Here is a 25,869-nt window from a genome sequence, read left to right as displayed (position 1 = left end):
AATGGCAGGTAAAAGCTTGCCTGGCACTTTCATTCATTTACCCGGTATTTTCTCTTATTATTATGTTATTATTGTTTTTACTATTCTGCTGGATGCCTATTATTGAATTTGCATGACATAATTTCATATATTATAGAACGTCCCTATAGTGGAATTTTTTTCTTGAAACGATTTGCTTTTCAATACAAGAGTTACACCCTCCCGGCTACTGAAACAAGGCGTTAGGGAAATCAGGGTATTTTCATCTCTGATCCTTTCTGAGAATAAAATTTGGCCATCTGAGCTGTCCGTGTGGTTCTGCCAAGGACTGTGTATTCCAGCCAAGTTGGGTCTTGTCCACAGTGATCTGGAAGCCAGTCTTCTTAATAAATCACAAAACTGTTCTTGGAGAAAAAGTGGTTATTTACAGGTAGCTTACTAAATGATAATAAGGGAACTCTTAGAGCTGTGAAAGAGCTCCCAAGAAAGGAAGGAACTTGGAAGATGAAGTCTCAAGGCTGGACCCAGAGACCTCCTTGGAGAAAAGAAAAGAAGCCCCTTCCCTGCCATGGTGCAGTATTTTGCTGGGTTGTCTTGAGTCAGAGCTGGTTGACAATCCAGGGCTGACAAGCTGGAAATACCTCCAGTGAGGAACCAGTCGTCTGCAGCTGGTAGGAAAGAAATCACTTGCTGGGGGTTACTGATGGAATTCTCTGGGAAACGGCCACGGAGAGTGCTGTTGAACTTGGTGAGAAGCTGGCTGGGCCACTAGTTGGCCGAGGTGGAAACCTGCCAGGAAATAAACTTTTTACAGGAGCGTTGCTGAGCTGGCCCTGGGAAAGCCAGCTGGGGCCCCCACCATCACTGAGTCTCCCACACACCTTCCCAGCCACACGTGCAAGAACAGAAAACCCACCAGAACCAGGAAGAGAAGCCCATCTTTCCTCCAGAGTCCCACCAGTGTCCTCTACTGCCAAAGCTTAACATTCTGTCAGGGGGCAAGGAAAGATGCTTCATTTATCAGAAGCAGAGAGATGATGGGGAGATGGGAGCTGGAAGGCAATAAATTCCAGCCAATAAATGCCACAGCTGGTAACAATCATATCTGGGGAGAAAAACTGATTGATGAGGCTCAGATGTGAGAGAGTAACTCACTTTTCACTGTAAATCTTTGCACTGTTTGCTTTGGAGGAGGGACATTGCGAAATTTCTTTAATGCATTATCTTGAGTTTCATACTATAAAATAATAATGTTGATGATAGTTATATGTCAGCTATTGTTCTAAATGCTTTAACTATGTTAACTTACCTAATCTTTCCTCAGTTACTTATTATTAGGCCCAATTTTTACACCTGAAGAAAATGAGGCACAAAGAGATTAAGTAACTTGCCCAAGATTAGCTAGCAAGTGATTGAGCTAGTAACGGGTAATCTGGCTGCAGAACCTGTGTTCTTAATCTCTACACTGTATTAACTTCTCACATCTATCAATGTTTACTGTGGCATGAAACATAGTGAACGAGCGAGGTGATAATCATTTACACTGCTCATTAGATATTTCCCAATGTCTCACTCCCTATAGGGGTGAGTTAGGTCATGTGATTAATGAGTTGTGTGTGCCATTTCTAGTCAAGCAATTCATTATTTGTGGAAGACCTTCCACAGTTCTCTTTCTCCTCTTGCACAGACTAGGTGATGGGTAGATGGCATGAACAAGAAATAAACCTTTGATTTTCTAAGCCCTTGATATTTTACTGCTGATTCTTTAAATTTTTTAAAATGTTTATATTTATTTTTGAGACAGAGAGAGACAGAGCATGAGTGGGGGGAGGGGCAGAGAGACAGGGAGACACAGAATCCAAAGCAGGCTCCAGGCTCTGAGCTGTCAGCACAGAGCCTGATGCAAGGCTTGAACTCGTCATATGCGAGATCATGACCTGAGCCGAAGTAGGATGCTCAATGGACTGAGCCACCCAGGCACCCCTGCTGATTCTTAATGGAGCAAAAATCTAGCTTACTTTTATTGCTATAAATGATGTATTTCTGATTAGAGTTAATAGCAAAACGTGTTTTATAAAATGCCAATGAGATATATTGCTTGTTCTAAAATTTTTATTGCAATTTTGAACTTAGAAAAATTGAAAAAATTAGAATTATCCAAAGATCACTATTCTTCAGCTAGATTCATCAATTGCTCATATTTTGCTCTCTTTGCTCTATGTTTCTCACATGTTTTTTATTTCTGAATCATTTAAAAGAAAGTTGTAGACATCATGAACTTCACTGGAAAAACTTCAGTAGGCATCTTCTAAGACCAAGAATATTCTACATGACCACTCTGAAAATCTTGGCTCCTAATTGCATTCACATATTTACCTTTTTGCTGTATTCTACAATATTGTATATACAAAATAGCTTGAGAATCTCAATTCTAATGTTAATACCATCTTAAGTCTATGAAGTAGAGTTTAGATGTTTTGTAATCTCCTTTTGTCTTCACAATTAAGGACACTAAGGACGGGCAATCATGGTACTGTGTAAAGTACAGAAAAGGGTAATTCAAGTAACTTTGAACACAGTCCTCTGTACGTCTTTACTAAGATACATGAGAACAAAAGGGAGTGCAAAGAAATCTTGATAGTAATTTGATAGAGATTCATTTGTTTCTTTTTATATTTGATTTTAGGTTTTGATTTAAAAAAATCTTTTTATTACATTTTATTGAATTGTTTTATGGACCACTTTTACTTGGTTCAAAAATCAGAACAATATAAAAAGGAAAGAAATGCCACCCTCATCCATTTTCTTCACTCTGTTCCTACCATCCCCAGAAGTAGATATTTTCATTAGTCTTGGTTTTATCCTTCTTGTGTTCCCTTTTTTTTTTTTGCAAAAAATAAGCAAAAACATATATATGTGTACATATATAAATAAATATATATTTATATGTATGTATATATATAAATATATATATTTATATTATGTTTCCTTGTTTTTTACACCTCATTTTTTTCACTTAATAATATCATACTGGAAACCACTCCATATCAGGTTATAGAAATATTTCATATTTTTTAAACTATGACTGCATAGTACTCCTGTAGCTGTACCACAGTTTAATTTATTGGTGGTCATGTGGATTGTTTCCACTATCTTACTATTACAAGTCATATGGTAATGAGGAATATTGTACACACATTCTTTCATATTTATGAAAGTTCCCTTTCAAGGTAATTTCCTAGAAGTGGTTTTCCTGAGTAAATACATAATTATTATTAAGAATTGTCCAATTCCCTTCACCCTGGACTGTATCATTTTGCAGTCCCATGGGCATTGTATGGCAGTGTTTATTTCCCCACAGTCTCACCAACAGAGTATATTACCAAGTTTTTGAATTGTTGTCAATCTGGTAGGTGAGAAATCATATCTCTGTATAATTTTAATTTGCTTTTATTCTGAGTAAATGTCAACATCTTTTTACACATTTAAGAGTCAACTATGGGGTGGCTGGGTTGTTTAGTCGGTTAAGTGTGGCACTTTGACTCAGGTCATAATCTCACGGTTCATGGGTTCGAACCTGGCGGAGAGCTCTGTGCTGACAGCTTGAAGCCTGGAACCTGCTTTGGATTCTGTGTCTCCCTCTCTCTCTGCCCCTCCCCCTCTCGTACTCTGTCTCTCTCTCTCTCTCAAAAATAATCATTAAAAAAAAAGGGTCAACTGTATATCCCTTTCTCATATTGTCCGTTTATGATTTTGTCCATTTTTGTGTCAGGTCTTACATTCCATTCTTTTTTACTTTTAAGCACTCTTTATATATTAAAAAGATTAGTCCCAATGTAAGTGGCAAGTATTTTCCACCAATTTGTCATTTGCCTTTTGGCTTTCTTTGTGATGTTGTATGCCTTGCCAAAAAAAAAACCATATATATATATATATACACACACACATATATACATATATATATGTATATATGTGTGTGTGTATATATATATATATATATACATATATGTGTATATATATATAGTTGAATTTATCAAGATTTTCTATTGTTGCTTTGGGATCTTGTTTTATAGCTTTAAGAAGTTCTTTCCAAACCCGCTTATGTTTTCTTTCATGCTTTTTTTTTTTTTTTTTTTTTTTTTGCATTTAGGTTACTGATTCATTTGGAATTTATTCTGGTCCATAGTATGAGATAAAGATTTAGTTTTTACAGCATCCTTTTTTGGTAAAAACCCTTAAGAAAGTAGAGATAGAAGGATCATACCTCGAGATCATAAAAGCCATATATGAATGACCCAACGCTAATATCATCCTCAATGGGGAAAAACTGAGAGCTTTCCCCCAAAGGTCAGGAACAAGACAGGGATGTCCACTGTCACTACTGTTATTCAACATAGTATTAGAAGTCTTAGCCTCTGCAGTCAGACAACACAAAGAAATAAAAGGCATCCAAATTGGCCAGGAGGAGGTCAAACTTTCACTCTTCGCAGATGACATGATATTCTACATGGAAAACCCAAAAGATTCCACCAAAAAACTGCTAGAATCGATTCATGAATTCAGCAAAGTTGCAGGATATAAAATCAACACACAGAAATCAGTTGCATTCCTATACACCAACAATGAAGTGACAGAAAGAGAAATCAAGGAATCAATCCCATTTACAGTTGCACAAAAAAAAAAAACCCATAAAATACTTCAGAATAAATCTAACCAAAGAGATGGAAAATCTATACACTGAATAACTATAGAAAGCTTATGAAAGAAATTGAAGAAGACACAAAAAAATGGAAAAAGATGCCATGCTCCTGAGTAGGAAGAACAAATATTGTTAAAATGTCAATACTATCCAAAGCAATCTACATATTCAATGCAATCCCTATCAAAATAACATCAGCATTCTTCACAGAGCTAGAACAAACAATCCTTAAATTTGTATGGAATGAGAAAAGACCCTGAATAGCCAAAGCAATCTTTAAAAAGAAAACCAAAGCAGGAGGCATCACAATCCCAGACTTCAAGCTATACTACAAAGTTGTAATCGTCAAGACAGTATGATACTGGCACAAGAACAGACACTCAGATCAATGGAACAGAATAGAGAACCCAGAAATGGACCTACAAATGTATGGCCAATTAATCTTTGACAAAGCAGGAAAGAGTATCCAATGGAATAAAGACAGTGTCTTCAGCAAGTGGGACTGGGAAAGCTGGACAGCGACATGCAGAAGAATGAACCTGGACCACTTTCTTGTAAGAAAATAATAACTCAAAAAGAAACTCAAAATGGATGAAAGACCTATATGTAAGACAAGAAGCCATCAAAATCCTCAAGGAGAAAGCAAGCAAAAACCTCTTAGATCTTAGCCACAGCAACTTCTTACTCAACACGTGTCCAGAGGCAAGAGAAACAAAAGCAAAAATGAACTATTAGGATCTCATCAAAATAAAAAGCTTCTGCACAGTGAAGGAAACAATCAGCATAACTAGAAGGCAAACGAAAGAATGGGAGAAGATATTTGCAAACCACATATCAGATAAAGGGTTGGTATCCAAAATCTATAAAGAACTTATCAAACTCAACACCCAAAAAACAAATAATCCAGTGAAGAAATGGGCAAAAGACACGAATAGACACTTCTCCAAGGAAGACATCCAGATGGCCAACTGACACATGAAAAAATGCTCCACATCACTCATCATCAGGGAAATACAAATCAACACCACAATGAGATACCACCTTACACCTGTCAGAATGGCTAACATTAACAACCCAGGCAACAACAGATGTTGGCGAGGATGCAGAGAAAGAGGATCTCTTCTGCCCTGCTGGTGGGAATGCAAACTGGTGCAGCCACTCTGGAAAACAGTATGAAGGTTCCTCAAAAAACTAAAAATAGAATTACCCTATGACCCAGCAATTGCATGACCGGGCATTTATCCACGGGATACAGGTGTACTGTTTCGAAGGGGCACATGCACCCCCATGTTTATAGCAGCACTATCAACAATAGCCAAAGTTGGAAAGAGCCCAAATGTCCATCGATGGATGAATGGATAACGAAGAAGTGGTATATATATATATACAATGGAGTATTACTCGGCAATCAAAAAGAATGAAATCTTGCCATTTGCAACTACGTGGATGGAACTGGAGGGTATTATGCTATTATGCTAAGTAAAATTAGTTAGAGAAAGACAAATATCATATTACTTTACTCATATGAGGACTTTTAAGAGACAAAACAGATGAATATAAGGGAAGGGAAACAAATATAATATAAAAACAGGGAGGGGGACAAAAGAGACTCATAAATATGGAGCACAAACTGAGGGTTGTTGGAGGGGTTGTGGGAGGGGGGATGGCTAAATGGGTAAGGGGCATTAAGGAATCTACTCCTAAAATCATTGTTTCACTATATGCTAACTAATTTGGATGTAAGTTTTAAAAAATAAAAAATAAAATTTAAAAAAATACAAAAGATTTAATTTTATCTTTTTTTGAAATGGCTATCCAGTTGTCCCTACACCATTAAAAAAAATTTTTTTTTAATATATATTTTTGAGATAGAGGGAGAGACAGAGCACAAGTGGGGAGGGGCAGAGAGAGAGGGAGACACAGAATCCGAAGCAGGCTCCAGGCTCTAAGCTGTCAGCACAGATCCCTCTGTGGGGCTTGAACCCACAAAGCATGAGTTTATGACCTGAGCCAAAGTCAGACATTTAACTGACTGAGTCACCCAGGTGCCCCCCCACACCAGTTTTTTAAGTAAATATTTTTTTCTAGTGACTATCTTTATTCTTTAATAAATTTCTATATATGTTTGGATCTATTTTGGAATGTCTAGTCTGTTCCATTGGTCTGTGTATTTATCTATTCATGTTATATCTTTTAAAATCACATGCAAGTATTACCCACCCATTCTTCTTGAAAAATAATTTTTATTTTATTTTTTATTTTTTATTTATTTTTATTTTTATTTATTTATTTATTTTTAGCTAGGTGGCTTTTAAATTTTTTTTTTTCAACGTTTATTTATTTTGGGGACAGAGAGAGACAGAGCATGAACCGGGGAGGGGCAGAGAGAGAGGGAGACACAGAATCGGAAACAGGCTCCAGGCTCTGAGCCATCAGCCCAGAGCCTGACGCGGGGCTCGAACTCACGGACCGCGAGATCATGACCTGGCTGAAGTTGGACGCTTAACCGACTGCGCCACCCAGGCGCCCCGAAAAATAATTTTTAAAAAGAGTGCAGTGTTCATGGGACTTGGTGACTAACTGAATGTGGAAGCTGAAGTAGAGGAAACCCTATTGGCTAACTCCCAGACTTCTTTCCTGTTTGCCTTGGGTGGAGAGTAAGCCTGTTTGCCAATAGGTGCCAAGGACAGGATGTAAGGAGTGAGTATCAACAAGGATAGAAGCCTTGGATCACACCAAGGGTATGAACGGGAAGGAGAAACCAGGAAAAGGACTGAGAATGTACAGTCGAAGAGATGTATGTTAGTTTCCTAGGGCTGCCGTAACAAATTACCACAAACCAGGTGGTATAAAACAACAGAAACTTACTGTCTCACAGTTTGGGAAACTAGAGGTCTGAATTCAGGTGCCAGCAGGTTTGGTTCCTTGGAGGTTCTGAGAGAGACTGTTCCATGCCTATATGCCAGCAGTGGTGGTGGTGGCAATTCTTGGCGGTCCTTGGCTTGTGCTGCATCACTCCAATCTTGGCTCTGTAATAACGTGGCCTTCATCTCTCTATGCATCTTCACATGGGCCTCTTATAAGAACACCTATCCTTGGATTTAGGGCCCACTCTAATCCATGTAATCCATGTAATCCGTGTAATCATTTGCCTAATTACATCAGCAAAGACCCTATTTCTAAATAAGGTCATATTCTGAGTAGATATGAATTTGGGGAACACTATTCAACCTTGTATAAGAAGGGAGAAAATCAAGTGGTAGAGACAACGTGGAAATCAAGGGGGATACAATTTCAAGGTTCAATAGGTCCAGTGCTTTGGGAAGATCAAGCAAAACACTCCCAGAGAGTCATCTGCTGCTTGCTATCCTCTTGCCCCCCACTATCCGACCACCCAAGTTGCCTTTCGTTTGCCCAAACCTGCTGAGTATCCTGCCCTCAGGTCCTGTCCTTGCTGTTCCCACTGCCTGGAACTCTATCCCCACCTGCCTTGGCTGGTGGGCACCACCTCATCCTCTAGGTCTCATCTTGAAGCCCCAAAGGGCAGGCTTCACGTCCATCTTAGACCAATGTGTATCTCACGCCTCTCGCTGTACTTGGAATGTAGTGAATTCTTAATAAATATATGTTGAGTGAATAAATGTACTTGACAGTACATTTGAATAAATGTAAATGACAGTGTATGAAGCATATTATTCAACAAATTTCTTTTTTGCTGTACCATCATTTATTATTTTTTTCTTTTTTTTTAATGTTTATTTTTGAGAGAGAGAGAGCACAATCGAGCATGAACAGGGAAGGAGCAGAGAGAGAGGGAGACACAGAATACGAAGCAGGCTCCAGGCTCTGAGCTGTCAGCACAGAGCCAGACGCAGGGCTGAAATCAGGAACCACAAGATCCTGGCCTGAGCCAAAGTTGGACGCTTAACCAACTGAGCCACCCAGGCACCCCGCTATTTTTTTCTTTTTAACACTAAATCAAATCACTTACCTTCTGATATAGATTTATCTGGCAATATTCAAAGCTCTGCTCTAACCATCCTCAGAAAGTAGATTCTCAAATTGGGCATTTCATTGTTAATTTTTCACCACGAAGATGTAGAATAAAGTTTATTTATACTCTTATAGTTTGTCTATACCAATATGCCTTAGAGTAAATTACAGATGCTGTAACACTGTGTTAAAAAGTGTATTTTACTTAACACTTACATGATGTTTATTATGTCCCAGCTACTGTTTTAATCATTTTACCTTTATTAACTCATTTAATCTTCATAACAACCTAATGATGTAGTTACTATTACCTCCATCTAATAGAAGACGAAACTGAGGCACAGAGAGGTTAAATTACTTGCCCGAAGTCACACACTTGGTAAAAATTGAAGCTGGGATTCAAAGGGGGCAATGTGACTCTGGATGGAATCTGTACTTTAGGCTGCCTCTCAACATACTTTTAACTTTTCCATAGAAAAGTTGTCTTTTTCATATAACCTTGTCCTGCAGCATGAGATTAAGAGATCAGCCTGCAGAGTTCTCCAGTGGTCCCTACCTACCAGCTCCACATCGGCATCTAGCTGCTCACAGCACAGCACACACAGCTCTGGAAGAACATACAACAACGCGTATTTGCTAGGCAGTCCAAATCAGATTTAGGAAGGTGGTAACGTGACCAGTTTGGGCTCAAGGTGGAGTCATTCACATTCAGTCTGATGTCAGCAAACCAAAACTTTTAACTAAGTTTCTATGTTCAGCCCTCCCAAGAAAGAAAGGCCCAGGTCAACCAATCAGTGCTTGTCTGCTCAGCGCAGCTAACCTGACCCAGCTCCAACACATCCCTTAGCTGTAAGGAAGGTAACCTTGCAATAACCAATCTGCTTTTGCCCAGTGTAACTTTCTGTTCCTGCTCACTTTGGTCTATCAGCCCTCTTGAATTGTACAACTACTCGGGGCTCCTTTTTATTTGGTAGCTTGGGTGCTGCCGGGTTCATGAATCTCTGAATAAAGTTAGTAAGATCTTTAAAATTTACTTAGTTGAATTGTGTTTTTTAAGAAAAATAAATGTTCTCTAACGTCTCCATAACCTGAAAGGAAACAATTCTACAAAAAAAAAAATCCCAAAAACCAAACCAAAACAAAAAAAAAAAAACCCTCACTAATTTATGTTGCTAATTTACATTACTAATTAGAACCCTTAATTTGAATTCTGGTTACTTTTTATCCTCAATAAAATTGCACGGCCCCAAGTGCTTTATATTTGCATATGTTAACTTAAAAAAAAAAAAGACAGTTATTTTACCAGCAAAAAATGGGTTTATTTGGGAATGGCAGAGAATTTCAACTCAGGACAGGCAAGCTATGCCAAAACCATACTCCAAGTTCAGAGAACAAAGGAGAGGAATGTTCTTCTATAGAGGAAAGTTGGGGGAGTTGGGAAAGGCTGTTATAAACAAAAAAGTCCATCTGAATAAACTGGGAGTTCAAAGGGTAGTGGCTTCTCATTGGCTGAATTGCAACAGTCTCTCATTGGCTTGGCTGTTGCTACGTAAGGTGAAAATCTTTCTTCCTGCTGGGGTTGTAAAGTATAGGTTTCTTCCTGTTGGGAATACAAGGGCTGCAGCCAGAGGTTTAGTTTGAGAGCTCTACCTTCAGCTCTCTGACTCCATTTGAATTAGATTTCCTTTACGGAGCCTCACACATAACAAAAACTCATTACAGTAATTACTTTTCCATAAAAAAAAGAAGTCATTTTACCCTGTAGGCCCACACCTTAGATGGTGTTTTGCAAAAGGTTTATCACGATAAATTATTGATTAGAATAGAAAATAGAATTCACTGCTGTTTTGTTTTTGTGAAACCTAGGACATAGAATTGCTATAGAAAATGGTCTCAATCATCACAGCTTTGTATAAGGTATTTAAAAACTTAGCTCTGGACAGCAGAAACTATACAAAATAGCAGTTTTTAGTTTTAAAAAGTGCAATGTCAAATCTCTACTGGGTATTTTATTTCATTCATACAGTATTTTATGGCTTGCAAAGTGCTTTACCAGCATAACTCATGGACCTAAGAACAGGTCTATGGGCATACGGAAATACTCTCGTCTCCATAAACAGAGATAACAAAACCGAGATGGAGCAGGAAGAGTGATTTGTCGATAGTCTCTTGCCTGGGCTATAGCAAAGCTGTCCCTGGAATCACCTTTCTAACTGCATCTATTCCAGTCATCCCATAGCTGCTGGCTGAGGAACACATCCTGGTACAGTTAGGACTAACAAATGCCTCATGGGGTTAGAAGTACAGGTGCCTCTGTCAATTTTTAGCACCAGTTGGTGGAGGTGACTCCCTCTCCCACTGGTTGTTTCCAATAAAACTTCTAGCTCAGAATGCAGGTATATAAGGGGAAAGTCATCAGTAACTGCCTTGGTTGCCTGTGACCCAAGGACAGATCTGCTCACTTTCCATATTCAGCTAGACCTGGGCTGCATGATTAAAAACGCTGAAGCCCAAAGCATACTCCAGACTGATTGCATCAGACTCTGGGGTTGAAGTCCAGGCATCAGCTTTAAGATTCTTCAGGTGACTCTGATATGCAGTCAAAGTCAATATCAAGAGCATTAGAGAAATATGGTAAATCTCATCTGGTCTAAACCAGCAAGTCTTTATTAAATGGGTCAATCCTAATTCAAATACAACAAAAATTCACTGATGATCTTATTGGTCTACAAATTTTTGATTTATTATTATTATTAAAATAAAGCTCAATTTATAAAGCAATGCTGCTCAACATTACACTTTGCCAATATTCTCTAACTTAAACTTCTCCTGAGGTAGGTATTCTCTCCAATTCACAGGTAAGGAACTAGGGGTACTTGGGGCTTTAGTGACATACCCGAAATTATATAGCTGCTAAGTGGTGGAATTGGGATTCAAACCCAAGTAGTCTTGATTCCAACTCTCAACTACAACTTCTGAGCAGCCCTGCCTACATGTAAATTATTGATTCCATGGGCTGGTTCTATGCTTGGTTGTTGGCATTCATCTATCTGTGCCTTTATGCCCCTCAAAATCAGTGCTGGCAACTGAGACTGGCTCAGATCTTCCTCCTCTCTGCTCTTAGAGCATCTTGTGATTCTCTCTAGCCAGGGAGACTCCTTGAGGGAGGTGCCATGTTCTGTTCTATACCATTCTATCTTCCATGACCAGAACAATGCCTGACACACAGTGGGACTCACACATTACCTATTTGTTTGAATGAATGACACTCTAAACCACGTGGACTATACCCATTTGACTAGTTAACACAGTCTTATTCCTAATACATTTACAAATAAATGCTTTGAGAAACCAATACTGTGCTATTCAGCTGGAAGCGAAATGAAACATTTGATCAACTAGAAGTCCACAGTGAGTAGCATGAATAACTTTTCCAGGAGATTCTTAAAACATTAAAAAGTTCCATATACAACTATAGACATTTGAGCTGAAAGGTACCTTAGAGAAAAATGTAATGACCCGGGTGTAATCTCATTTGAAATTCAAAAATTGAGTCCTCCATTCTCCCTCTTCCTTTTCAAAAAACAGGTTGGACACCATGCAGTGAAAGAGAAAACCAAACAATGCTTGTGTTCAGTTGTCTGCAGTGTGATGCTCAGAGGCTCCAGCAAAACCTGCAAAAGTCAAAACATTGTAGTTACAGATTTCCAGAAATGTAAAATCTATTTTTAACATTTATCATAGAATGTATTTAACTAGTATGAACTGCTCCCAAAACTCAAAGTACCAATACCAAACAAAATCACTGTAGTCCTTACCTAGTCTAGTAATAAAAAGGTCAGTCTTCCTCCTGACCTACGTACACCCACTCACTGTTCCTTTGGGTGCAGGCTGACCCTGGATCTTTCAAGTCCAGTGCTGTCTTTACTTCTCTCAGCCACATGGTGTCGCTGTTGAAGACCAGTTGGTTCACCTTGAAATGATTCCTCTGTTGTGAGGAGCCCATAGCATGCTCTGTTCTGAAGGGGCCATAAGGGCTCTTCAGGGACAGTGCCCTGCAGCACCCGGCTCTGTCAGAGGCCCTCATATGGCCACCCTTTCAACCCAGCTCTTTTAGTCTCTGTACACGCAGAGCTGGCCCCTGAATCTCTGAGTCGGAATGGATTCCACTGTCTACAGAATTCTTTCAGTCCTTTCACTCCAGTGATCCCCAAGAGGTGGAGTGGCAGCATTATTTCCACCACCTATCCCCTACCCCCCAACTCTCCAAACATAAAGGGCCTCTCTATTTCATCTTTCCCTGGATATTCAGGGCTCCTCACCCTTTACTTACCTGTCTTCTACAGTGTAAATTGATATGTATCCTCCTAAGGGAAAACTCCCCTGGGGAAGTCCACGTAGCCATTTTCTACCCTGGCACTAGGAAAAGTAACTTCCACTTCTCTCACTAAAGAAACAAAGAGATACAAGAAAGATTAACTCCTGTTACAAAGCTACAATAAAATAATACCAAATACACTTTCGTTCTATCATCTTTATTTTTCAATGAAGTTATAGATCTGTAATATAATATCTGCATGATGGGAAATACATCCAATGCCCTTAGAGGTATTTTATCCTTCCAATTCCAATTCCAGCCCTGTGCGTGTTTTTACTATAATCTGCTTACATATGGTCTGGTCTAATGTCACGGGCATTGAGAAGGGAGTGAACTTACTCAAGTCAGGGGGCAAACCTGGGATGAAAGCCCTGACCCCTAGTCTAGTGCTCTTTCTGCAACACTACCCTGCACCTCCATTTCTGAAGATACTACCAGGCTAGGAGGGCCAAGGGATTAAGTAGCAGCCGGATGGGAGATAGAAATAAGTCAAAGCGAATGGTTAAGGTGGACTCCTCAATATCTGCTTCCACACTGAACACACATCTTTCTCCAAGGACTGCTGAGTTCAAACTGCTGCTGGTCTTTGGAGTCACCTCACTCTGCTCTACACTTTCCCTGTCCCTCTCTCCATCTTGGGTGCAAAGTAACCCAATAAGGGGTTCCCACCAAATCTATGTATAGTGAAGCCAGCATCCATCTTATCAGGTCATATCATCCCCAGGCATGGCTGTCCCAGCCAGAGATACACAGATCACACAGTCTTATGGGACTGAGCTCTTAAATCTGTGGAATCTGACACTAACTCCAGGTAATTAGAATCAGAATTAAATTAGAGAAAAATGTCAGACAACTGTTGATGTTCAGAGTATTGGAAAATTGATTGCTGGTGTGGGAAAACCACTATATTTTACTGGGTTTCATTTGTTTGAGACTCTACTTTTATGAAAAGAATAGCACTGCTACTCTGTGCTGGAACTAGGGGTGTGAATGTGTCCATCCCCAGCCATCATATTTGCATTGTCTCTACCTTCCTAAAGCACATGCTGGACACATAGTGGGTGATCCCACACTCCTTCAAATGGGTAACATTCCTATCCCAGAAGCCCTCCATGTGCGCCTTCCTACACAACCCATATCTCCCTCCCTTTTCTCCAAAAGTAACCACTCTCCTGATTTTACAGTAATCATTTCCTTACTTTTCTTCATAATTGTATGACCCAAGTGCATCCCCAAACACTGTAATTTAGTTTTGCTTTGTGTGTGTGTGGAGGGCAGATGGAGGGACAGTTGGGATATATCTTACATCAAAGGAAAGGATTTTACAATGAGCAGTGGTTCCCAAACTTGAGTAAGCATCAGAATCACCTGCTTATTAAAACACAGAAGCCTCACTGGGCTCCATTCCCATGTGGGCTGATTCAGCAGATCTGAAGTGAGAACTGAGAATTTGCATTTTAAATCAGTTCCCAAGTGACGCTGATGATGCTGGGCCAGAACCACACTTCCAGAACCATAGACTTAGGGTACATGGGACAGTATCCAGGCCTGCTCTAAAATCATCTGTGAATAACCAGGCTTCTTATTTCCAATAATACTTGGAAATCAGGATTTGATGGCTCCAGAATTTTACAATCATCTGTTTATTTTTTTCACTACACTGGCAAATGATGATTTGCTAGCCAATTTCCTTATGTCCTAACAAAAGATTCTAGGTCTGAGATCCTGTGAGCTCTTGTATTTAGGCCATCATGTGGTGCCAAACCATCCCTCTATGAAGGTGAGAAGCCCTAAGGTGGCTGAGTTCTCTTGGATGATTAGCCTCTAAATTTGGATGCATTTTTTTTATAAAGAGAGATCAGTAAAATCCTAAGATTCTCCATTTTGAACACAAGCCAGAAGGGAAGGTCTCCATCCCCAGCCACACCAAGTTGTCAAACACAGAAACTTCTCTTTGACATCTTTTCACTTTCATTACATTTGCCACTCCAGCTAGATAGCTGTGCAAACTGAAAGTATGAGTTGGATGGTGGTATAAACCTAAATGAAGACCCAATCTCTTCCAACAGAATTTATATGAGGTAAAAAGGAGAGTACTACACAGGGAGAAAAACTAATATTTATTTCTGACTTTCTTTTCATCCTTCAGTGTGTTAGGTACTATGATAGTCTCCAAGATGGCACCCAGTGTTCCTCACCCTCCTATCTTGTACCAGTGTTGGTCTGTGTAACCAACAGAATGTGGCAGAAGAGACAGTATGTAACTTCCAAGACTAGGTATAAACACCTGCAGCTTCAATCTTTTCATCTTGGGCCTTTCTCTCTCTGTCTCTGTCTCTCTCTTTCACACACACACACACACACACACCCCACTGACTCTAGGATCAGCCAGATGCCTTGTCATAAGCAGCTCAATGGAGAAGGCTACATTGCAGAGACTAAAGCCTCCAGCTGACAGCTTCATGAATGATCTTGGAAGTGGATCCTCCATGCCCAGTCAAACCTCAGATGACAGTAGACCCAATTCCCTTTGCAGCCTCATAAGCAACCCTGACTTAGAACCTGAGTTAAACTGCTCCTGGATTCCTGGCCACCGAAACCATGAGGAAAAAAAAAGTTTATTGCTTTAAGCTGCTAAATTTTGGGGTTATCTGCTATGAAGCAGTAGATCATAAATACAGGTGGTTTTCCAATTTACTCCCTTTAACCCGCAAATAGTCCTGAGAGATAGCTATTGCTGTATTTCACTGAATTTGATGTCATCATTTGCAAGATGCTCCATTTATTCTGTGATGCATTAATAAAAGAAGGAAGTGCTGTTATTTAAACTGTGATAGGTCTAAGATGCACTCCAATTTCAGGTATGTTACAGTGTGATGAAAATGTGCATCTTAGAATTAATGAAATGTGTTATCTGTATTTTGCAGCAGGGATTTCTTCTCACACATTGGGAAAATGACAGCTTTGTTTTTCATCCCCATTATTTAGCTTGGTGTGGAGTAACCACTTAGTATGTTTTGAATAGAGAGGTCAGCTGTCTGAATGGATACAACCTGACTTCTAGAGCCATGCTGGGCTCATCATGGCTCTTGTTTTTAATTAAAGATCAATAAGGGGAATTTCTAAAAGAGTTGAGCACTCCTAATTCTCGTGTTAGTCAGAGAAAGGCTCTTTTCTGGATTTTTAATCATCACCATCCTCTACATTTCCTCTTACTAAAGTGCAAATATACTGCTTGTGTGGCTCTATAGAATCAGCCCAAGCTGGACCAACTCCTTAGAAGAGCTGACATCAAGTGTCTATTCTCACATACATTATCTGAACCAGACGTTATCATTCCCATTGGACATAGGAGGGAAAATAAGCTAAGAGACATTAAGAAACTTGCTTAAGATAATAAAACTAGAAAGTGATAGATGCAGGAGTGCTACCAAGCTGTTCTCACAGCTACCCCTCCCACATCACCGAGCCTTCTCTAAAGAACAGTAGTGAGGCCTTGTCTCCTGGCCTTAAACGATATTCACAGCAAAGCAAAAAAGGCAGCCAACCCCTGTGAGAATTTTCAGTAGCCTCTAAAAATGCCTTTTATATGAATAGCCTGCTGTCTTTCATCTTGGGAACACAGAGTGTTTCATCAGCATTATCTCATTAGTCCTCATAGCCCCAGACTTTTCAAATAAATGAGTTAATGTTTGCAGAAAGTCCTTGAGAGCGAAAGACTAAGCACAGTATGAAGGTACAGCTTTGTCCTAGAGCCTGAGCAGCCGTCACAGAGTCTGTTCAGCCTCTGTTGGAGAGCTTTCCTGTGAAAACACCAAACTTTTCAAGTCATGAAGAAGGAGGCAGGACTAGGGGGAAGAAGATCCAGCAAAGCCGACCCTGGTTTGGAGATGGGGTGAATCTATAAAGCAGAGATGACAAAGGGGATTCCACTGGCAAACTCTGATCAATTATTGATGCCCACCTGATGGGCTGAGAAGGATCCTAAGGCCGTGTCTGGGCTCACTGGGAAAGAGTTTGGGAAAGGTCAGTGAGGTCTGCCATGGGTGACAGGACAAGTGAGTTTGGAGCATATATTCCAGAAATTTGCCCTTCTTGCTACAGATCAGTGAGCGACTTTCTAAAGTCATTTATTAGTTCTAGGAGTTTTTTTGTTGATTCTTTTGGATTTCCTACAGAGACAATCATGTCAGCTGTAAACAAAACCAGCTTATTTCTTCTTTCCCAATCTGTATGCCTTTTATATCATTTTTGTTTTGTTTTGTTATATTAGCTAAGACTTCCGGTATGATGTTGAAAAGGAGTGATGAGAGGGGACATACTTGCTTTGCTCTTGATCTTAGCAGAAAACACTCTATTCACTTAAGTAAGATGTTAGCTGTGGATTTTTGTAGATATTCTTTATCAAGTTGAGGAAATTCCCTCTATTCCTAGTTTGACAAGAGTTGTTTTGTTTTGTTTTGTTTTGTTATCATGAATGGGTGTTGGATTTTGTCCATATATTGGTATGAGATGTAATTTTTCTTCTTTTTTAGTCTGTTCATGTGGTAGATTACATTAATTGATTTTTAAATGTTGAACCAGACTTGCATTCATGAGCTAAATCCCACTTAGCTGTGATAGATAATTCTTTTTATACATTGTTAAGATTTGAGAATTGTTGAGAATTCTTACCTCTATGTTCATGAGAGATATTGGTGCCTAGTTGCTGGGTGATTTTAACATACAGAGTTGAGCTCCTGTTCTAAAGTTCAAAGGAAGAAGAAGTTATATGCAAAGTCTTCACATGTTGGGTGGCTCCTGAATCCCAGAGCTCATGACTTGGGTGAGGAAGATGATGATGAGGCAAGAATTAATGAGAGTGATAATAGAATGGAACTACTATTCTAATCCTTTCATTCATGGACTAAAATAACAATAATATGACACAAAACTTTATAAATTACAATGATCTCATATAGGGTCTAGTTTGACCATCCTAATCCTGATAGGCAGTTAGAGATTACATTATTATCTCCACTTTGCAAATTAGGAAACTGAGGCTCAGAGAGAAAAAAATGACTTCTCCAAGATCACCAGTCATAACCCAAATCCCAGGTTCCTGAGTGAAAACCAGCACCCGTTCTGCATGGTCCTTTGGCTGATCAAATTTCTGTGGACCTTTAGTTATTCAAATGTGCTTGTTATTTGGTAAAAGTCAAAGTCAGAGTCTAGTTGTCATTTAATTCCCTGAGGCATTAAAGGGGGAGTGAGGGGCATCTCGGTGACTCAGTTGGTTAAGTGGCTGACTCAATTTCAGCTCAGGTCAGATCTCACGGTTCATGAGTTCAAGCCCCACACTGGGCTCTAAGTTGACAACATGGAGCCTGATTGGGATTCTTTCTCTCTCCCTCTCTGTATCCCACCCCGCTCAAACTCATGTTCTCTCTCTCAAAATAAACAAATGAACTTAAAAAAAATTTTTTTTAATAAAAGGGGAATGACTTCCCAAGAAAAAAGAAATCTTCAGAAAGGAAAATAGAACCACCCCCTTGTGGTCTATGGAAACCATTTCATTTAGTTTGCTTTACCCTCAGAAGCAGAGGTGATGGGAGAGGAAAAGGTGTGGAGCCAAGAAAAGGGTGGTGCTCAGGGAAGGTCAAGGGAGCCTCTGCAGCCCTCCTCATACTTTCTCTATATCTGGGTGCGGTTCTCCCACCTAGCACATCTACAAGCTTCCAAACTCTGATGTTCTCATCTGCTTAGGGAGTCCTGAAGATGTGAATATGAATACTTCTCTCATTATACAAGGTGAGACTCACCATCGCCTCTAGTGTGACGCTTCCCTGGGCCAAAGAAACACCTAATTGCTCACAGATTACCTGACTCACAGGACACCCTAACCCTCTAGCCAGAGGTGCTAAAGACTGAATCATCCAACTTGCCTTTGCAGAAACTGGTTACTAATATGTCATTTCATTTCTGTCTCTTTCTAACCTCAAGCTTTGCCTACCTCACATCCATGGCATGTCCTTGCTCCCCATACCTCTACACCCATGCCCAAGAGGATGCATAGGCAAATGCAGAGGGAAGTCTCTTCTCAGTCTTTGCAAGGGTTTGTAGGTTACATATTCCAGTGCCCACACTCGCATACAAGCACACCCCACGATTAACACATTGGGACTTGGAAATGGAGTTGGTGAAAGATCTAGCTTTGACCCTAAACTATGGAGGAATGAAATGACTTATAATTAAGTTACTTATATCTCTGAAATTCTATTGTCTGTCCCACTCAGAGACATCTCCCACTTGGAGTCCAAGACAGCTACAGTAGAAACTTCATTTCCAAAATTGTGACATTGGAAATCGGAACTCCTTACAAACCTAGGGAGCTGGGGTCCTTGAAGGACACATAATATTCTCCTAGGGAATTAGAGCAAGATCCAGAAGGGTGGTAACCATGCATAGCTATTCAAGAACAGCAGATGTAGATAAAGCACATCAGAGTTTCTGTACATTGAACAGGCAGCAGCTAATTATATTGAGAATTTTTTTTCTTTCATCCTAAGTTCCTGGTCACCATTAAAAATTTCCTCTGACCTCTATCATCTATTGCCCCTTTACAAGTTTATCATGTTTCCAAATCCGTGATTCTCTTCTTATCTGCTATTTACTTTCTTTCCAGAGCTGCAGCCCTAGGGTCTGTGAGTTAAATAATTTGGGAAGTTTTGAGTTAAACAGGTTTTACAAGAAGACTTCTCAGAGTTTATGGAATGTTAATGGGTGTGGTGAATCTTCAGGAAGATTTGTCTTGTGTGTACTATTTCCCAGACTTTTTCCAAAGAGGTCTCATAGGACATCTGTTTAGTTTAGAAGATGCTAATGAAGTCCCAGAGACAGCTAGTATTTCCTCTGTTGTGGGCTGAATTGTGTCCCCTCAAGAAAGATATGTTGAAGTCCTAATACCTAGTACCTCAGAATGTGACTGTATTTGGAAATACAGTTTTTACAGAGGTAATCAAATTAATCAAGAGGTTACTAGGGTGGACCCTAATGCAATTCAACTAGTGTCCTTCTAAGAATGGGAAATTTGGACACAGATATAGATATGCACAGAGACAAGTCTACATGAAGAGACATAGGGAAAGGATGTCCTTTTACAAGTGGAGGGAATGCCTGAGACTTCCAGAAGCTAGGGAAGAGTCCTGAAACAAATCCTTCCCTAGCAACTTCAGTGGGAGCATGGCTTTGCTGACACATTGATGTTGGACTTCTGGCCTCCAGAACCGGGGGAAAATAAATTTCTGTTGCTCTGAGCTACCCAGTTTGTGGTATTTTGTTATGGCATCCCTAGGAAACTAATATATTCCCTAGTATCCATTCTTCTAGCTGGTTGGCCGGTAAACCAATTTCATTTTTTTCTCTCTCTACTTATTAAAATGTTTTTTAATTTCTATAATAAGCTTAAAAATAACAAAAATACCCATACTTCTCCTGTTGTAATGGAAGTGTCAATTTTTAGTGAGACAAATGGCCAGCTAGACTAGACGTCAGCAAACTCTTTCAGTAAAGATTTAGATAGTAAATATTTCAGGTCTTGTGGGAACATAAGTTAACTTTCACAATTATCCATTCTGCCACTGCAGCAGGAAGGAAACCATAGACGCTATGTAAACAAATGAGTATGGCTGTCTTTCCACAAAACATTATTTACGAAAACAGGCAGCAGACCAGATTTGCTGACCCACTGATCATTGAGTATCTGCTACCTGCCAGGCATTATTCTAGGAGCCATGAATACCATGGTGAGCCACATGGTCAAGGACTCTGCCTACTAGAGCTTGTAAAATATTGTTTACAGCTGGGTCGTCAGCACCTTGTACAGGACAGGGCATGTAGTGGTCAGTTCAGATATACTGAACTCATGACTGATTGTAAATCCCTTGGATGAAGAGATGAGCCAAACCTTCAGGGTGCTGGGCCAGGGGGAAACTCTGGGTTCCCTGGGATGCTAACTAGAGCACAACAAAAGAACCTCTATTGGCAGTTTGAGTCCTTACCAAGGCAAAAGCAAACAAACCAACACTTGTACTATATGCACCAAAAAAACACGTACAAGAATGATCATAAGAACATATTTCCAAAGATACAAAAGCTGGAAACACCCCAAATATCCATTAATAGAATCAGAGTAAATAAACTGTATTATTTTCAAATAATGGAACACTATACAGCAAAGGACAAGAACAAACTCCTGCTACATAAGACAACACAGATGAATACCAAAATTATTACAAATTGAAACCACCTACCTTCCAACCCCCACTTGGACACTGAGGACTAAAACCATAAACTGCTCCACAGCTTACTGTCTATATTAGCATGATTTTATTATTCCATAGTCTTCATTAACATAGCTTTACTATTCCAGGATACTCTTGCCCAGGCAAATAACTTTATTTTTCATTATAGAACTTCCCAAAAGACCCCATCATCTTTTCAATAGAAAACATCAAGAGTTCATATCTCAGGAGTCTTTGAACCTTTCACCTCGAAATCCTTGCCATGCTTTTCCCATAGTCCTAAATGATAGAATTCCTACAAATCCTATTCAAGTCTGAGAGACTCACCTGAACCAAAATCAAAATCTCAAATTCAGCCTTTTCCTTCTCCCTCCAATGAAAGTTCTTTCAAGGTGGTATTCTCCCTGATGGCCGTAAGCAATACATTCAGCGTTGTCTCATGAACAGATCGTTCTGCTGATATTTCAGGAGTCAACATTCAACAACATAACGTTCAGGGAGAAAAACCAGACACAAGGAAAGCATGCTTTATTATTCAATTTCTATAAAGTTCAAGCACAGACAGAACTAATCTATGGTGATAGAAATCAGAACTGTAGTTACTCTGAGTGTGTGTGGTGATGGTAGGTACATACTGTCTCGGAGAGGACACGAGAGAGTTGTCTGAGTGCTGGGAGTCCTACATCTTGATCTAGATGGTGGTTACATGTGTATAAACATATGTAAAAATTCACTGAGGTAGGGGCACCTGGGTGGCTCAGTCTGCTAAGCATCTGGCTTCGGCTCAAGTCATGATCTTGGGGTTCATGAGTTCGAGCCCCACGTTGGGCTCTGTGCTGACAGCTCAGAGCCTGGAGCCTACTTTGGATTCTGTGTCTCCCTCTCTCTCTGTCACTCCCCCCCTTCATGCTCTGTCTCTCTCAAAAATAAACTGAAATTTAAAAAAATTCACTGAGCTACACATTTTTGTGTGCATTTTTCTACATGTAAAAAATTTACATTTCAATAAAAGTTTAAAAAGTTAAAAACTTAACCTAGGTGTCAGAGATTATTGACAGAACTGAGTGTAGTTTTAGAACATCTACTTTAGCCAAGGGATTAAACAATAGGGAGTTAAGTATTCTGTGAGATCCCAACCTGGCCCACTTTTTTAAAAAGTATCTAAATTGACAAAGATGAACAAACACAAAAATTATTTTGTGTTAAAAGGGGAGGAAGGACCATTTTTACTAGCCTGGGGTGGGTGACAATTTCTCTATATAATGTGCTGTGAATCATCTCCACAAACCAGGCTGGACCATGTCCTATAACCCCATTGTTGACCATCCCTCTCATCTCAGAAGAGGAAAATGAGGAAAATTCAAGCTGTGCTACAAAAAGCCCTGATAAAAGGCCAATTCTCAAAGTAAAAGCATTTCATTGTTTTCATTTTTAAGAATGGAAAAACAGATACGTAGCTGATATTTATAAAAATCTTATTTGGTAGCTAGACTAAGTAGACACCATGTACTTACATTTCCCAAACACAGAGTGGGAATTATGGCCTCCCCACAATATTTTTAGCCTGTGGTTACTGCCTGTCTCACCTGGCCCAGCCCTTCAGCTAATTTCCTGCACAATTATTCTCCAGAGTTCACTGAAGAATGACTCCTCTGTCCACCGAAAGGAACAATGGTTTTCTCATACACTTGGGGATTTTCCTTCAAAGACTGTGGACGACTCCCTGAATGATTTCAGGAATGAATATTTGTTTTCTCATTTTTGCTTTCTTTCCAAATGTAATATGTGTTTATTGTAAAAACTTTAGTAGGTATAGATAGGCAAAATGAATCAAGACAAAAATCACCCAGAATCTAACCAAAATTACTTTTTAGTGCATATATATAATAAATATAAATAAAATTTTATTGTGCTGACATTTTACCAAACCAGTTCCTTGTTGGACATTTAGACTCTTGTTATTTTTCTTGGTATAAATACTACTCCCAAAATTATCCCTGGAACTGAACATCTTTTTGTTTATTTGTTTAGGTTTTATTTCATAATCATAAATTTAACTTTGCAATCAAGCTACACTTGGAGGGGAATAAGGAAAATATGGAACCCATAGAACTGCAGTGAAAGCACAAAGATTATAGGATATTTCTAGTCGATGGGGGTGAAGGGATGCCCTCCTGAGCTACAGAAGGAATGGGCTGGTGGTTAAGATAAAACACAAGCCAAATTATTAGATTTGTCCACAATCAGCACTGGTGATCTTCTTGCTGTGTTGCCATTACTGGACCCAAAGCAGTCTATACTTCCAAATATTCATGCTCTCTTTCACTTTGCCAAAAACCACATGCCGACCACCCAACCACTCAGGTGTGGCAGTGCAGATGAAAAATTGAGAACTGTTTGTGTTGGGTCCAGCATTTGTCATGGACAAGATACCAAGACCTATGTGATCCAGAATGAAATTCTCATCATCACATTTCTCCCCACAGATGGACTTGCCATTATGGATTATGAAGTCAAGTCACCTGGCACATAAATCCTGGAATAATCCTGTGACAGCAGGAAAATTTATAACCAAATCCTTTCTCCCCAGTGCTCAGAGCATGAAAGTTTTCTACTATCTTGGGAACTTTGTCTGCAAACAGCTCGATGGAGATTTGACCCAAGAGCTTGCCATCCATAGCAATGTTGAAGAACTCAGTGGAGTTGACTGTGGCTGGGAGGCTCAGGGGCCTCTGGGTGGTGGCATCTGCAAGGCTAAAATCAAATATCCTTAATGATTTTCCTAAAATAAATTACTAGAAGTTATAGATATATAGATAGATGATAGATAGATAGGGAGGTAGACGGTAGGTAGACGATGATAGGTAGATGGATAGAATAGACAGATAGACACATACACACATACACTGGGTTAAAAAGGATATGCAGACCTTACAGATTGTTGCTTTTCTGAAAAGTTGCACCAAATCCCATACCTGTTCCCATGGTGGGTAAGCATCAGAGGAAACATAGTCAAAAGGGTCTCACATGCATACAAGAAACAAATTGTGGTGAAGGTAATGCTCCATCAATTTCCTCAGACTTTACTTCAAGAGATTCCTTATATCTAGCAAGTTATTTATACATTTGGCAACTATGGTAAATTTATACTCAGAGGGAACTATCTAACCTTTGGGCCATGTGTGCTATTCAGGTGACTCAGATTCTACAGTAATCGTATTGCTTTTATGTTGCCAGGTGATATATAAGCTGTTTCGGTACAATCTCTGAGGGAATTTCCAGTCAAATGGAAGGGTCTGGAATATTATAGACCCACCATGTGAGCTATAAATATAAATAAACTAGGGTAGAAGGTGATTTATTTTGCTATTTCCTCTGGAAAATGGCAATGTCTACTATTAAAGAATTTACAAACTAGGGAAAACTTTGAGTCACTCAAACTTCAGCTCTGGGGTGGGATGACTGAGGGCCTCAGGGACCTGTCAAAGCTCCCCTTGGGTGAGTGGAGAGGCCGAGTCAGTGTTGGAGGAGACAAGACCCCAGCACCTGGGCAGGGGTAGCAGAGGAGGAAGAGGGGGCCAAGGACAGAAACCAGCAAAGCATGGGTTTTCATGTTAGATTGCCCTGAAGTCATATCATGATATGCCTTGGGCATATTACTTAACTTCTCTGAGCTTTGACTCTGTACAGTGGAGACAAGCAACACTTCCTAGGAATGCTGAGAGATTTCCGTGAAATAATATGTGTAGAAACTAAGTATAGTAACTGACCCATCGAAGGAACTCAATAAATGGTTGCTATTGTCACTATCATGATTAATCATTATTATTGTTGTTGCCTTGAGGATAGACTTAAGAAAAAGAGGTGCTTATACCTGATCATTATGCCTCTTGTTTGGATTTTCTCTTTCAGGGGCTCTTAATCTGGTGCCCAAGAATTCCCAAGAGGCCCAGGGATAGATACCTGGGAGAAGGCGTGTTAAACTCCAGAGAGAAAAAAAAAAAATGCCAATGTTTTTACTAACCTGTAAGGAAAATACAGTATTTCCTTTGTTATGACTACATGAAACAATTCACAGTAGTATCAGCAATGCTGATCATGCTTTGATTAACAATACAAAGCATATATGATTATAAACAATATATAAATTATATGTTACTTCTGTATCAAAAGTACAGTTGCTAGGCCCACCCCCTAGACCACTGCCTGCCTTCCTGCCTACAGAGGCTGGTGTGATGGAGCTGGCTGTCAGGTAAACTGTATTATAATTTTCAAAAATATTTTGATAAAAATATCGCAATATTTTATCAGAAACATTTTGATGAAATATCACAATTCGATTAAAGATCATGCTTTATTTTATGCACTTTTAAATGGCATTCTTCAAACAAGTCCGTAGTCTTCATAGGACTGCCAGAGGGAGACAGAAGCACAGAAAAGATTAGAACCGTTCCGTCGGGAAGCCACTGTAGGGCACCCAGCACACAGGAGGGACTCTGCTGTCCAACAGCCCGAGAAGCTCCTTTATTAACTCATCT

At 39.6% G+C, this 25,869-nt stretch overlaps 2 protein-coding genes and 1 pseudogene across 9 annotated transcripts in view; all 3 read right to left on the bottom strand.

Annotated features, from left to right (window-relative positions):
- Positions 1–12,307, bottom strand: part of TM4SF18 (transmembrane 4 L six family member 18) — a 62,209-nt gene extending 49,902 nt beyond the window's left edge. For both annotated transcript variants that reach the window (XM_053221315.1, XM_015072526.3), the window contains exon 1: positions 12,170–12,307. The gene's annotated coding sequence lies outside the window, so the exon portion shown is untranslated. The remainder of the gene's footprint in view (positions 1–12,169) is intronic.
- TM4SF1 (transmembrane 4 L six family member 1) overlaps positions 1–25,869 on the bottom strand; it is a 49,017-nt gene that overhangs the window by 2,722 nt on the left and 20,426 nt on the right. For 2 of the 7 annotated variants that reach the window (XR_008297940.1, XR_001430275.3), the window contains exons 7-11: positions 23,854–24,085; positions 21,659–21,787; positions 17,724–17,869; positions 13,005–13,118; positions 12,170–12,345 (exon numbers count right to left, since the gene is read on the bottom strand). The gene's annotated coding sequence lies outside the window, so the exon portion shown is untranslated. Of the gene's footprint in view, positions 1–12,169; positions 12,346–13,004; positions 13,119–17,723; positions 17,870–21,658; positions 21,788–23,213; positions 24,086–25,869 lie in introns of those variants that run through there. The other 5 variants (XR_008297943.1, XR_008297941.1, XR_008297942.1 and 2 more) reach the window with 5 other exon arrangements.
- On the bottom strand, positions 23,214–24,316 carry LOC128315392 (peptidyl-prolyl cis-trans isomerase A-like; annotated as a pseudogene).

The sequence above is a fragment of the Acinonyx jubatus genome, chromosome C2, assembly GCF_027475565.1.
Source record: "Acinonyx jubatus isolate Ajub_Pintada_27869175 chromosome C2, VMU_Ajub_asm_v1.0, whole genome shotgun sequence".
NCBI lineage: Eukaryota > Metazoa > Chordata > Mammalia > Carnivora > Felidae > Acinonyx > Acinonyx jubatus.
Note: the sequence above shows the minus strand (reverse complement) of the source record. Positions and strands in the feature narration are given on the sequence as shown.